Raw genomic sequence first — 15,124 nt, forward strand, 5'->3', positions numbered from 1 at the left:
GCATTTACCTGCTAGCACTGTGTAGTTAATATTCCTGTCTAATTAAAAGTACAAACCCTGCTGGAACTGCCATTTACAGGTGCATCACAAAGATTGTGCAGGATGTTTTTAAATGTTGGGGGGTTTATTGTTTAATTCAAGAGAAGCCTAGAACAGGAAGCTACTCTAAGAGGAATTTTAACGGGATCGATCTCAACAGAAAAGTTTAACCAAAGACACATGGCTCACAGAAAATATCAACAGATGAGATCCTTTCCCTTTTTGTCTTCCAGAGGTCAAAGCTGCTTTTTTCTTCTGGGGCCCCAGGGCATTAATCACCCTTAATTTCCCCAGCCAGCCTCCCTGGGGACCTTCCCCACAGCCCTACCAAGGACCCCCCAGTGCAGCCCTAGCTGGGACCACCAGTCCCTGCACAGCTCTGGGCTAGGCTGTGAGTGCTGGGCTTAGGACCTGCGGCAGCCTGGGCCAACTGTGGGAGCTTGTCCCTGTGGTGTGCTCAGGGACTAACAGCCCCAACCTAGGCTGCAAGGTTGCTCCTGGGCCATGGATGCAGGTGTGGGTGAGGTCCCATGTGGGGCTGGTCAGGGTAACTAAGGCTTATTAGTGTCCTCGGGGCTTTGAGATCTTCTCCTGCAGCTCTACTGTTTGCTTTGAAGAGATGGAGAGGAAGAAGCTGTTGCTTTTGAGTACTGCTGCTCTGGCTTGAAGGTGTGTTTTTGGTTCTTTTTTTGTATCCTGCATTTGCAAAATTTTTTAACTCGGCTCTTCTGGTGGAGGAATTTGTAAGCATCATGAGATTCCTAGTTCTACTCAGTTTTAGGGATATTTGGCTGTAGGTGCCTGTGACACATCAGGAAAACATGCATTCTGTCTTGTGGGCTGCTCAGAGAGGTTGGAAGGGGTCACCCTGGTAGCTTGCTTAGGGTGGGTCAAGCCTAGGAGATCATGGAACTTGAATTCTGCTGCTGGTTTGTCTGGGGTGGGTGGGAAGTTTCTGTATTGCATGGCAATGTGTTCTTTGTGCTGCAAACCCATGGTTTGAAAACTGATATGACTCACTGCGTTCAAATATTGTGTTCAGTTGTTCGTCCCACATATTTGCTGAGTGACCTACAGATCAGTGTGTGGGTGTGTTATGTGGTGTGTATCCCCAGCTGTGCCCAGTTCGCAGAGGATGCGTGCATATGGGACGCATTTACTTGAGAGCCTAGCATTTTAGCAGCAATAGCTCATGCTTTTGAGCTTTGTGGCTCACTGCTTCAGTTCTTGATATGGCCAGAACATTCCATGGTAGCGCATTTAAAGCTCTGAGGTTTACTCCATTTGAGTAGTGAAGTGCAGGGCAAAAGGCAGCAGGAGTCAGCCTTGCAGATACCACAACATAGGCATGATAACCCTGCTGCCACAGCTGCACTAAGTCCAGTTTCAAGAAATTGAAGATAAACCTTAGTGGGGTTTTTTTGGTGATTTTTTTTGTTTGTTTGTTTGTGGTTTGTTCTTTTTTTTTTCCCCTGAAAATCCAGAAAGACCTGCAAACTTACTGACAGGAGTTCTCTTTCATCAACACAACAGTCCCTGCTATCATCACTAAATCTGGACAGGGGCTTTGTGGATAAATATTTCATTAATCTTTAAAAAGACATTAAATGTTCAAAGCAGGAAAGTTAGTAAAAGGTATTACAGTTGGATTTCAGATTCTTCAGTAGGTTTTACTCAGCTGTGTTTGCACATGCGTGTGTGCACTTGTCTATATGTATGGTCATGTGGTGCATGAACAGGGCCTCAAACAGCAAAGAGAGTTACATCAAAAAGCTGAAGGGTGGTCTGACATCTGAGGTGGCAATTTAAGTATTCTGTCTTGTTCTGATGTTTTGTATGGAACACTAACGTCTGTGAGAATGGTAGTTCTTCAGCAGAGTGAAAATCTCTTGAGTCTAGTACATGCTGCCTATGGGAGGTTGGAAGCAAAAGTCTTCTGGAGCACAATGAGCAGAGACACCAAGATATGGCACACTGAAGGTGGAGAGAATGCATAGCTCTATTTTCAAGTATCTGTTCCTTGGAAGTTATGGGGCATATTAATAGGGCCTTCCTGTTGCTTTGTTTCCCAGGTTTTTGTGTTGCTTCTGTCTCGGGGCAGCACCTGCCACCTGGAACTGTAGGGACAAATTGTAAAGAACAGCCATCATTAGTGGACTGGCCTTTGGGCACTGTTTTCATAAAATATACATGAAAAGTTCCCTGGAAAAAACTGCCAAAGCATAATTATCACCTGGGGATCTGCCCATGAAAAGCAATGCGTAGGAAGAGATCAAGTCTCAGGATCTATTGAATTAGTAGCAAAGGAGGCTCAAGGAAATGTGGAAATTCACTAAAAATTTCCCAAAGCTATTTTTCATCAGAAGTTATGAAAACGATGAATTCTGCTCAAAGTTCATATTGTCTTCCTTTTATTTGTTGCTCATGTTGCCATGGCAGTGGAGCAGCATGTCGAGGTAAAAGAAGTAGGCTGTACTGCCCTTGCTGATATGAACAAGCACAGTGCCACCACATTCTCCCCCCTCCACGTCCCTGCAGATGGGAGAGCTGCTGCTTCATGCAGGTATAAGCTGGCATCAAGATGTGCTACATATGATGTAGTAAAATAGTCTGTCGCTGTTGTAACCTCCCTGTTCCATGTCCCTTCCACTGTATAATGGCAGTACAGCCCCAGCTCGTGTTTTGTCCCTGTCTAAAGTAGGCAATGCCACCAAGACTTTGCAGTCTAGGAAACTACTGCTTCTCATAGAGGCCAGGTGCTCCTCCTGACTTGTATTTGTGGCTTTCCTCTTTTTTAGGCACTGCATAGTTTTTGGGGACCATAATCACAGCTGAAATCCAGCTTCACACATTCCCCATTTTTATTCTTGTAATCAAATTTTCGTTAACATTTAAAGTTATTAAACTAACTACTGTGATCTCTGGCTGAGAAAGGTGCTGAGCAACCAATATCGGGATGGTGAGAGGCTGTTTTGGGCAAGTATTGTTCTGTTTCCCTTGCTTTTATTCTCTTCCATACACATCCATTATAGGGTGTTCTTGGAGGTACTGTGCTAGATGGCTTTTCTGGTCTACTAAGTAATAGCCATTTTTATCTTCCTAAGCTTTACAGACATACTTTATCTAGGGGAAGAAAACCTACTGACACACTAAAAGATTATTAAAGTATTTACAGTAATGGACCAAGATATTGTGTTACTGATGTTGTAAGCTGCTAAAATTTCTTGGATAATCACATTATGGTATTACATTTAGACTTTAAAGGGATTATTCTCCGCTAGTGCAGTTTGCCGCCTCCTATTGTGCAAAAATGGGAGGAAGAATTTATTCTTTGTGTTGTACTGCTAAGCTGAGCAGAACTTGATGGCTGAAATTCTTGAGGTGATCTGCATGGCCACACAGACTGGCGACCTTTTGAGTCACTCTGGAAAAGGCTGAAGGCTCAGCATGTGTGAGGCAGTAAAATTGTATTTCCGTGAGAAAGAGCTTGTGCAAGCACTGCTCTGCACGAGCCAGAGACTTGCAAGCTGTTACTGGGTTTGCAAGTGAATGCTTGTGTGAGGAAGCCGTGACTTTCAAACAGTTCGACCTTTCGCAGGTACACAGAAATGCAGATGCAACATAAAACAGGTCATGGTGAGAAAAAAGCTAGTCACACTTGTCGTGAAAGCAGGTAGTCCATGACACTGCTAGAGTTTAGCCCACTGGTAGGCCTGTGGATAAATGTTTTTTTAGAGAAAGAGCTTTAAAGGTGAGAAGACTACTGTCTGAATTAAGAACTGATTTTTAGCTTGCCTAATTATGAAGATTACCTAAACTGTTAAGTTCCTTTTCAGTCACTTTTTTCCAAAATTTCCAAAAAGGGATGCGGTTCGCTTGTGATGTGCCACCTTCAAAAACAGGTCAGCTTCTAGAGATGCAAGCCATAAGGAATAGCTGAAGCTTATTGCCTTCAGTGTGACTGAAATTGTTTAAAAGTGAAGAAGAATTGTTTGGGTTTGTGTATCACAGGTGCATGTAAATAAAGGACCTATATATCTATCTTTGCTATAAAAGGGGTTTATATTGCTACAGTCAAAACCTTCAGGTCTGCTTAAGGACAGAATTTAAGGAGATCTGCCTCCACAAAGGATCTGAAATTGCTGGTCAGGTTATTTTTGAAAGATCTTGGCTTGCTTAGACTACTATAGCAAGAAATACTGCTAAAATCTGCCCTTGGTCACAACTTTCATGTTTTCTGGGTTTATTTGTCAAGTGCTTCATGTGTCTTGGCACCACTGCAAACCATGGCATGCTGAGGGAAGTTCTGTGTGGTCCTCTGGAAAGGCTCTCAGGTGAGCAAAAGGGCTGAATTTAGGCGGCCATGACCTCTTCAAGCTCTGGATACTCACAGAACAATAAACTGCTGGAGTTATAAATGGCACCGGGCAAGCAGGATGCACTGACTGTGCACTGTGTAAGCACAAGTGCTAAGTGCAGAGTCAGTGCTGCCTTATTTCATTGGCATGGATTGCTAGTTCTGGCTGCCTTTTAAAATTTAACTGTCTCTGCAAATATGTTTTTCTTTCTTTATTGTGTTATGACTTGGAGACTTGATTAAATGTCTAAAGAAAACCTATAGATCACCAAGGCCAGTCAAGACTGGATTGCAGGTATTTAAATGCTTAGCCTATAAAGAATTACACAGGAATTCAGCACACTAGCGTATTTGAAGGTCTGAGTCTTAGTGCTAATGAAAGGAGCTAGATGGTGCTTTTTTATCTCCAGGTATTCTGTTTTCCACTGCTTGCTCAGGTCCTGGCCTGATCACTGATTTCCCAAGGGAGGTGTAGAGAAGGGTGTCGTGCATGTCATAGGTAGGCACATTGTTGAAACAACAGCCTGATCACCTCTTCACTGCCAACTAGCCAATGTAGAACTTTAAGATGGCAGCTCTTCAGGTAGTCTTAATGCTTGTAGAATCAAACTTGAGCCTTCTGCTCACCAGGTCTGTCACATAAGTGCAACAAGAAGGAGTAAGTGTGGTTGGTTTGCACTCTGTACTCCCTGGCTGTTCTCTGTCAGAAGGACTGTAAAAGGCTAGATGGATTCTGTTTGCAGGTGGGATGCTGGTCAGCACTGAGTTGCTGTAACTTTAGCTTTGGATTTAGTGAACTCTTATATGAAGCCATTTATTTGGGGCTCTAGGTTTTAGAAAACTATCAGGGAAGACAGTGAGAGTATATGAACTAGGGTGGGAGATGGTGCTTTTTAAGCAGCAGTGATTGAGAAGAATCTACATCGGGCTGAGGATGGCAAATACCTTTAGCATATGTACATGCCTGATGGAACGGGATATTCTGTGATATTCATGTTCAAAAGATCCTTTTTCTTCTCATGAACTGTCTGGCTCCCTTTCCCTTGGAGCTCTTGGTGTTTGCTGTCTGAATTGATGATGTGGGTAAGATCAAATTCAACCTGACAAAATAAGTCAGAGGATGTGATATCTTCCCTTTTCTCAGCCTCCCCTGTGGGCAAACAAATGTCACTTCACCTTAGTGAAAAGTTATTTTGCTAAGAATTGAGACTTTTAGATTTAGTAATATTATGCAGTTTTCGGCATGTGGAGATAGTTCTAGGGTTTGTTTGTGTGCGGGTTGGTTTGGTTTTGTTTTCTTGCATGGATCTACTTGGGATCCTTAAAGTAATATATTAAGAAAGGATTATTCAGTGCTGGCAACCCATTCTTTCCTGCCCTTCCTGGCAGTCACCTTCTGAAGACTGGCCATGGGATCAGGCAGGGGGACAGTGCTTTAAAAGTAGTTCCATTTTGTGCAGGGATACTATGGCATTTGGAGAACACGTACATAGGTGAAGAGATAAAGCCCATTGCTGTCTTTGCTTCTAGATAGTTAACTATTATCTGTTAGCTACACTGTCCTCATTACTTTAGTCTCACACAAAAATAGAGCTAAGAGCCATGTTTGCCCAGGAGGGGTAGGATAGTTATCAGAGTAAGCGACTAAAACATCAGTAAACAGCAGCGACAACACTAAACTGGAGAACCTGTTGGGAAAACAAGAGCTCTAACAGGAATTGTTCCATTAACGAAAACTGTAATGAGCATAGCTGTGGCTCTGGTTGTGCTGGTTCTTTCTATCCAAATCCTCTGACTAAGCAGAAGAAACTTAAATGAAAAATAGGGGGAGGTGGAAAGAATGGTGTGTAAGGAAAAGAACAATGCCTGTTGGAATTAAGCTCCGTTTTTGTTTGGGTCCCCATGTTGTTGTCATCCTGTGTGTCGGCCACCCCCCCCATCTGAAATAACCTCATTATATAACCTTAAACTTTGCTTTCATATAACAAGACATTTATATTACAACATAAACTTAGACCTGAAAATGTGTGGTCTTTGGCTTTACTAGATGGTTTTAGACAAACACTCTGTTAAAGCTGAACAACCCCTTAAAAACAAACAAACAAAAAAACCCTCCGTGGACAAACGAGCTTGTTTGCTTACCTTTGGATAGGTACTGCATCATATCTTGATGTTCTGTACTTTCCCTAGCCCCAAGTAACGTGATCCTAAGAGGTATTGCTTCCAGCTAAATGTAATGTTTACTCTAGGAACTCCTATAGTACATAGGACCAGCAAAAAAAATTTCCAGCTAGCCTGGAAATTTCCTCTGGTGAGTTACAAATGTTGTCGGCATTAATATTTGCGTGGGTGAAGGGAAAGATCTTTGACTCTTTCCAAATTTGGCATTTATGCTTCTAAGGTTAATGTTGTCTTTTAATTGCATAATACATCACGATGGCTCCAAGGCGCCTCTGTGTATCCTTTTCTGTGGGACAACCTCTGCTCTTTCTCGCATGTATGCTGGTGTGACATGGTCTAACTGACTTAGAGTATTTCTCACAGAGGTTTTGTGATGCTTTCAAACTGTGATGTCAGTAGAAGTTTTTGGAACAAATCCATAAAAATGAGTATTAATAAATTGTCAAGGCCAAATGGTATAACCCAGGTGTTTTGAAGGAATTCAAACATTAAATTACTGAGCTGTTAACTGTGGTGTGTAATATATGACTTCAATTAGCCTTGATGCCAAAGGAATAGCAGATAGCAAATGCATGACTGCTCTTATGGGATCTAGGAAGCTTAAGATGGGTAAAGATGACTTTCTACAGGGGGAAAATGATTAGGCAATTATAATAAAAAATAGACCTAGTAGACATATGGATATTTTAAAGAGGAGAAGTTCACACAGCCTTTATACAAAGAAGCCATGCTTCACATCTATCACTTTTGTAAGGTCCCAATAATTAAGTGGCTAAGTCTTAGTCTGATTTACAGTATAATACTAGAACTTCTTAAAAAACTACAAAACCCAAAGCACACTCAAAATTTCTCACTGAGATTGATTTGGGCATAAAGCATTAATTTTTCACAGTGAAGTGATTGACAATAATAAAAAGGGGGGGGGGAAGCAAAAATAAAATTAGTGAAAATACTAGGAAAATAAAAGAGAAAGCATCATCATGCCACTAACTTCATAGTTTGTTCTTGTCTTCCTTGGTCTGCGTGGTTTTGGTCCCCTCGTACTGTTCAGAAGTTTATGTGATGATGTAGGAAGTGGTGACATGCAGTTCTTAAGCTTGGAAGATTATGATGTGAGTTAGAGGGTGGGAAAGGCAGATCATAGCAGTTCATAAAATTGGAGGAGGTATGGAAAAGGTGACTAGTGAAGGCACAGTCAATATTTCTCATGACATGAGGACTAGAAGTACATAATGAAACAATCAGCTGACAAATTCAAAACAAAACAAAAAACCCATTACTTTTTCCATAGAAACATAATTAAATGATGGCATGCCTTGCCACAGGATGTTTTGAAGGCCAAATAGTTCAAACCATGATTACACAAATCAATGGAAGAAAAAAAAAATCCACGAAGAGCTCCTGAACAGTAGATAGTTTCTAGTTGAGGAAGTTCTGAGCTGGGAGGATACACAAGGGAAATGTTATTGTATACTTGCACTACTTTCTCTAGGCATCCCAGCTGCTGTGGGGGAAAATCAGCAGATTAGATGGATCTTTGACCTGACCCTGTATGTGCAGTGTTGCTGAGGAATCTCCCTGGTATATTCCAAGGAGGCCTCTGTCCTTCTCCAGATTTCTGCCCTGTGAAGGTCTGGCTCCTGTGGATGTATGTAAAGACAAGAGTAAAAGCAATTTTCTGACTTTCTGCAGGAGTTTTCCAGTGTTCTCTGCCAGGTCTCCTTACACATCAGGACCAAAGAAGGCAGCTCATCTCATCTCTTGATTTCTTAATACAGTGTGATAAAATAGGATAAGCCTGGTGGAATTTTGTTTAGTCCCTCAACTGCAAAACCAACCTGTTTTCTCCTGGAGCACAATTGCTTAGTGCAGTAAGGTAACCGTTTAAGAGAGAGTATACTGCCAGCTGATTTTTCTGTTTACCCCCAAATAATAGATTCTCAGAGATGCTTATCCTCGGAGTGAGGCCCAGCACAACAAACATGCCAAAATATTATTATATTTCTTGATAATAAAATTAAACTATTAACTGAAGGGTATGCAAGATATTTCAGTTGCTTACAATGCTGCTTTTGTATCCAGCATAATTTAAAAAGGGTATTTTTGTGAGTGGTTGTGTGTGTGAGTGTGTTTTGTTTTGTTGTTGTGGTTGTTTTGTGGGTTTTGAGGTTGTTGTTTTTTTGTTGTTGTTTTTTTTTTTTTAACAGGAGAATTTAACTCCCACACATTTCTGAAAAAACTGAAGAGTTTTCTCAGACTTTCCAGAAAAAGTTCTGCCTCAATATCCAAAACTGGAAAGTTTCAGAAAAAAAAGGTTGAGTGAAGTTAAGCATGGGTGAACATGGGGATTTTGCAATCTTCACAGTAATGGTGTTTATATTTATACACACACGATAGCAGCATGCAGCACAGTAGGGACTTCTTGAAGTCCATTACTTCTAATGTTTTCATGCACACTTGTGGTAATTAATTATGCAGATTTGTTGAGGCAGGTGACTAATTAGACTGCTTTTTGTCCCTAACTTTTGAGGAAATTGGCTTTTATTTCCTATGTGCTGTTCCTTAAAGAAACCCTAATAATATTCAAATATTCCAGCTTCAAACTAAAAGAATACAAGCTGTGTAGTTGGATACCATATGGAAAATGTTTCAGTTGGTAGCTTACAACTCATCTGTGCTCTGGTTAGAAACTTGGTGAACAGCTGTGGAAATCAGAAACAATTGATCTGCTATCTTTGGGAACAGAATCCAGTACACAATTTTAATTTACTATACATTTGAATGCTCAGCATGATGCTGATGAGAACGCAGCTACGACAACAAGCAAGAGTTTTAATGAGTGTAGTAGTTGTGCTGCCTTTCCAGGCTGGTAGCAACCCTCCCAGGTAGTCTTTGATACTTTGCTTGGAGTTGGGCTGAGGTAATCTGTACTACTGCTGTTCTTTCTGAAGTCCCCTGGGCAAATACTCCAAGCTTCCAAAGAATATTAGCCAACAGGAAAAGAGTATCTTTTTGATTGTCTGTGTGGACTAGCTCAGTATGTGACTGTGCCTTCAGATGGCAGCTTTCAGGTGCTGCTGCCTGGAAGCTGTGGTGTTCTTCCTGCAAAGGGCCAATTCTGTGGTTGGGGTCTCCAGCTGGAATGGGCAGGATAAGCTGTATGTGCTGTGCTCATCTCTTGAGTAGAAGGCCCTGGAAACTCTGGACAGGTGTAAACTAGGGAAGCTTGGCTGTACCACCCACCACAGAAATGAACTGACTTAGCAGTGAAAGGCCCTACTTGCTGGTTTCTAACTGAAATCATAAATATCATAGTTTGGGAGTTTAAGGAGAGATGAACAAGCAGAGCAGGTTTTCTTTTGGAAGCATAAAAAAAGTTTTTACTTTGGATAGGTTTTTGTTTATATAGCATCTCTAAGAGATACTTGCTCACTGATTATTTGATTTGTAAAGAATTATGTATATTTAAGAAGATATCTAAACTGCAAGTGGCTTTCCCTAATGAGGTGTATTTATGGAATGAAACTTCTGTCATACCTTGAGATATAGTCTGCAGACAAAGTGTGTGTTGGGGAGAAAATGGGCACCTTTACTTTCCTTGTGTCCATCTTCCTAGCTGCATGCTGAAAGGTAAAGGCAAAAGATAAGAGTTTCCTTTTGTTGTCGGGCACCCCCATTTTATATTTGTGTGTCTTGTGTTCAAGAGCTGTGGCCCCTGGCTTACTGCTGCTTCATAGCTCTCCATCCTGCATTTGCCTAGGTAAAAGGGGGACCAAGTACCTCTCCAAAGGATGTGTGATGTTACTGACCTGTAATCCTGCTTTGCCAGTAGGTAAGCATGATGGTGTAAGAGAGCTGGCTGTAATCATTTTTGGGCAGCAGGTGAAGACAGCTCTGTAAAACAGCTGGCAAAAGGCCAGTTTTGGTTATCTAGATCTAAAGATTGCATGAAAGGTGAACAAATCTTTCCCAGCAAAAAGCCATTATGTTATGTGTTACTCCCTCCCCATCCATCTCTTGTGCTGTCATACCAGACCCCTGATGAGGTGCCTGAACATAAAGGTTTCAAATCTGTTCTGACTCATAACTCAGTCATCATGGCTTTGAGTGCTCTGAGATGTGTTTTAGCAATAAGACTTGTATTTGCCATTTCTTTTGCTCTTCTTTTTGGTGTGCAGGGGGTGGGAGCTAAGGTGGATGTATTCTGTGTTACTGTACTGCTGTAATAGTAGTATTCACAAATTAAAATGCAGTCTGGCAAAACGATTCACTTGAGAAGCTCTGGTGTATTTTGATTTACTCTATTGGTAGTGTGGAAAAGTGATGCTTTACAGAACTTCATCTGAAGTTCTCGGAGACTCTCAGAGAATCACGGTACCTGTGCTGTGGCTTGGACCTGGCTGAGCTGGGGGTTTGCTGAGAGACTTGGGAGAAGAAAGGAGTTGGCTCCAAGCACTTGAGGTTTTGCTCAAATTTCTAAGTGCCTCTGGCTCCACTATGAGAGAGCTCATGTGGCAGGAATGAAGCTGTAACTGTCTCTGAGGACCATAATAAACCTGATTTTTATTTCGGCTACATTTGATGGTGGTCATTTGGGCTGGGAAGAACTGCATGGATAAGCGAGATTTGGTGGGGCTGTGATGTGGCTCAGGGGTAGTTGCTTGTGGACAGCTAGAAAGCCTGCTGCCAAGTTATTTGAGGAAGTGCAAGCTATCTGTGTAACTGCTGTACTGCTGTGGTTTTCCAAAATTAAGGCTGTGTTCCCTTTCCTCTACTTAAGATTTTCATGCATGCTCCTTATCCAAAGATGCTTATGAATTAGAAATGCTGAGCTTGTTCAGGGAACCAGAGCTTTTGTGGACAGTACTCTTGTGATTTCCAAGATTTTTTGGCTGGTATCTTGCACTGATTTGTTTACACCAAAATGCTCCAGGAGCTAGTTTGTTTGGAGATGGTGATAACTGCTTTTGGCTCTGTGCTGTATGAGTTGCAGTTTGTGTATAAAAGATGGTAACCTTTGAAACACATTGGTTTTTATATTGCTAAGGACCTTCCAGAATATCTTTCTATATATAGAAGAAACCCCTGCCCACACCATCATATAAAAAAAAAACCAAAACAACCCAAACCAAACAAACCAAAAAAACCCCACCTGAATCCTAGTAAAGCCAGCAGTGCAGAAAACACAAAAGATGTTAAGAGATGTTTTCACAGTGCTATGGATTCTGGCTGTCTGTCCTAGTCATAAGTAACAATTTGCTATTGTGAAAAGAGGCTTTTAGAACTTGTATAAACTTAATATATGATAAGAGAATTAATCTCTTGCTATTTATTGGTTTAGAGAAATAATTAAATTTCCGGATGATATCAAAGAGCAGCGGGTACTTAAATGCAGTGCAGGTGGAATCTATTAATCTCATAGTATATGTGGCGTATTTATTTGCTTGAAAATGCATGGAGTCAGAGGGGGGCCTTGTACCAAAACTCCTGTCTCAGTTTGCTCAGTAACCCTTAATATAGGAACCTGATCAATAACAAAAGGAGAAATTCCTTTCTTGACACACCCCACCTCCCTCTGGAAGACATATTTGGCAGACTAGAACTATGGACTTGGCCATACCTGTGTGCATGATCCAGAAAACTACAAGTGGGGCATTGGTTCTTCATGGCAGTTCCCATCTCCCTTGCCTGGTGTCTTCTGATGACTGGAGGGAATAAATGCCTGTGGAAGTAGTATTTTAAAAAACACCTAACAAAAAAACCATCCCAAATCCAAACCAACAATAAAACAAAACCGATCCCCCTGCAAGGCACATACTGGGCTATCCCCTACCTGAAATGCGCTCCAATTCCTTTTCTCATTCTTCTGTTCCCTTTCTGATATAAGGGAGAATAAAACAGAAAAGAGAATATTGAATTGAATATAATGTGCAACATGTGAATAGTGGATTTTGAATAGAAGAAGCTTTCTACATCTTTATGGAAAGAAAAAATATTCCTAATACTTGCCTAGGTATTTTAGTTACTTTCTGGTAATCTATCTGCTATTTTAGGTGTTACCTGCAGCAAAATTTGATTAACAGATATGAATAAAAACAACAAAAAGAGAGATGATCACCGCACAGGAATGCTCAAGGCTTCTTTTCCCCAGATGCATTACTTTCTTTTTATTGACATTAAATTCATTAAATTCTGTTTTCCTTTTAGTGACCTAATTGGCTAAGACTGGGAAATTTGTGATCCTTCATCATTAGACTAAAGTTTTAAGTATCCAGAATGAGGTGGGGGTTTTTTTTGTTTGGTGTTTTTGTTTTTTTTTTTTAAATTATCAGCAAACGCTCTTGCTTTGTTTCTCTCCCCATTTTACCTTTTCAGGTTGTTTAAGAGAATGTTGAATAGCACAGGTCCCAGTGTAGATTCTTGGAGGATACTTCTTATAACTACTTTCAACCTCAAAACTAAATCTTTCTGTCATTTAACAACTTACTAGTTCTTGAAAGACACTGCTTTATCCCTTAGCAAAGGCAGAGAGCCCATAGAAAGGTAGTGGCTGTCAAAACCATTCTGAAATCTAAGCCAGCATCTCTGGGGGAAAATCCTAGCTCAGCATGGGCCGTGGGTTACCTGTATTAACACAGTGAATTCTTCAGGGCATTCTGAGGGATTTACCTAGGCATCACTTTGCGTTCGGAAAGCTCATTGACTCTTCCTCGTGAAATCATATTTATCAAAGTATCTATTGATTTGGACCTTTATATCTTACTGGCCTGCATAAGCAGACATTAAAATCCTTGGTCTGTTACTTGCAAGAACATCCTTGATTTCACAAGATTTGTGAGACATTTTCCCACTGCACTCCTCTGCAAGTGAGGGCAATTTACGTGACGACTTAAGTACTGTAGTAGCTTGGCAAAATTTCATATTAGGAGTTCCCTTAGAACTCCAGGGTGAATACTCTGGTCTTGGCAATTTATGGCTACTCATTTTGCAGTGCTGGGAAAGAGCCACCTCTTTAACACTTCAGTTTGAGGCAGTTCTTCGGGCAGACTGACTTAGCTGGTGAACCTGCCTGACCTCCTCTGTACTGCACACAAATGGAAAGAATTCGTTAGCTTTTCTGAAACGGGCTTATCTGCTTAGGTGTTTATATCTTTTTGATCTGTTGGTTTCAGAAACTTTCAGGCAGGCTTCTGGCTTCCAGTATGTTTGAAAAAAGTTTTTATTAATAGTCTTTATACTTATAGCAAGTTGTACTTCATGCCAAGGAGGAAAAAAAAAATAATATGTTTTTACTTGATAGCATTAATTCCTTTTTCTGTATTCTTCATCTGGCTGTATCTTTCACATTTTACAATGTCTTTTTTACTTCTAATAGCAGTCCTTAGTCAGATGTTTAACCACACTGTCTTCTTATTGTTCCTTTCAGAGTCTTTTTCTGTCAGGTAGCTGTGAACTGACAGCCTTTATGAAATACTTTTGAACAACCTCTCTGCTGCATGTAATCACCCTACTCTTGCAGCTGCTCTTTTAGGCTTTATTTTAACTATGATTTCCATTTTTCTGTAATTTCCTTTATAAACTTCAGCATTCCTGTGGTGGAATTCTGAACTGTTTTCTCTTGTAATGTTGTTATAATTGACTATATTGAGGTCACCAAACAGCAATTTTTCTGGGTTTCGCCTTGAACCAGATCTTGTGTTGATTTGGAAATCACACTTTATGAGTTTTCTAACGTTATTTCTAAGCTTATTCAAAGCTCTGAATCATGCCGCCACAAGAGTATCATCCAATTAGTACCAGGGTAGCCAATGTTTCCCAATCCTGTCAGTCTTTGTGGCTTCTCTAATCCTCAGCACCATTCTGTGGTCACTTTTGCCATCCTAACTGGGCTTGACCTACAGTTTAGTTGGATACTGTAGACAAAATCTAGGAATAGTGTTTCAAACCAGAGATACCCTGTGGCATGGATGGAAGCATCCATTTTCTTTGATTTTTGTAACTGTTTAAAATACACTGTGACCTCTCCTGCTATGAAGTTTTGTTGTCACCCTTAGAAAAAATGTCACTTAATGTTATAGTAGCCCAAAATGCTTTTGAAATATAACGCCCTGCTTCAAATATGATAAATATTACATATTAAGTTTAAAGTTTGGAAGTTGCCTTGAATATCTGCAAAGGAAAAAACCCAAAATATCAGTGTGGAAAATGCCTGAGCTTTTGAGAAAGCTCAGATCAATGCATTGAAGCTCACCCCATCTCCACAGGGACAGTTCTGCTAGTGTTTATCAGTTAAATAAAGCAGAAATAGAACTTCTGCAGTGGAGAAAATGAAAGGCATTTTAGAAAGCCACAATTAGCTGCTCATCTTATGATCTCTGGCAAATGGATCCTGCTGGAGAGGACATTGCAAACAAAGGCCAATTTGCTTGCTGACTTTCTAGCATAGAATAACTAATTTACATCATTCAACAGAGCTGAAAGAAGCTGATGTTATTAGGAAGAAGGAGAATTTAACAATTATTGTTGTGAAATGAATTGAACAGTGTC

General features: G+C 40.6%; 1 long non-coding RNA gene across 1 annotated transcript; it reads right to left on the reverse strand.

Annotated features, from left to right (window-relative positions):
- Positions 1 to 10,115: 10,115 nt before the first annotated feature.
- LOC114010729 (uncharacterized) lies at positions 10,116 to 12,497 on the reverse strand. Its single transcript, XR_003552331.2, has 4 exons — positions 12,411 to 12,497; positions 12,198 to 12,299; positions 11,963 to 12,101; positions 10,116 to 10,200 (listed from the first exon to the last, which is right to left on the reverse strand). It is a non-coding gene; the product is annotated as an uncharacterized LOC114010729 (long non-coding RNA).
- Between the last annotated feature and the right edge of the window lie 2,627 nt (positions 12,498 to 15,124).

This window comes from Falco peregrinus, chromosome 12 (assembly GCF_023634155.1).
Source record: "Falco peregrinus isolate bFalPer1 chromosome 12, bFalPer1.pri, whole genome shotgun sequence".
Lineage (NCBI taxonomy): Eukaryota > Metazoa > Chordata > Aves > Falconiformes > Falconidae > Falco > Falco peregrinus.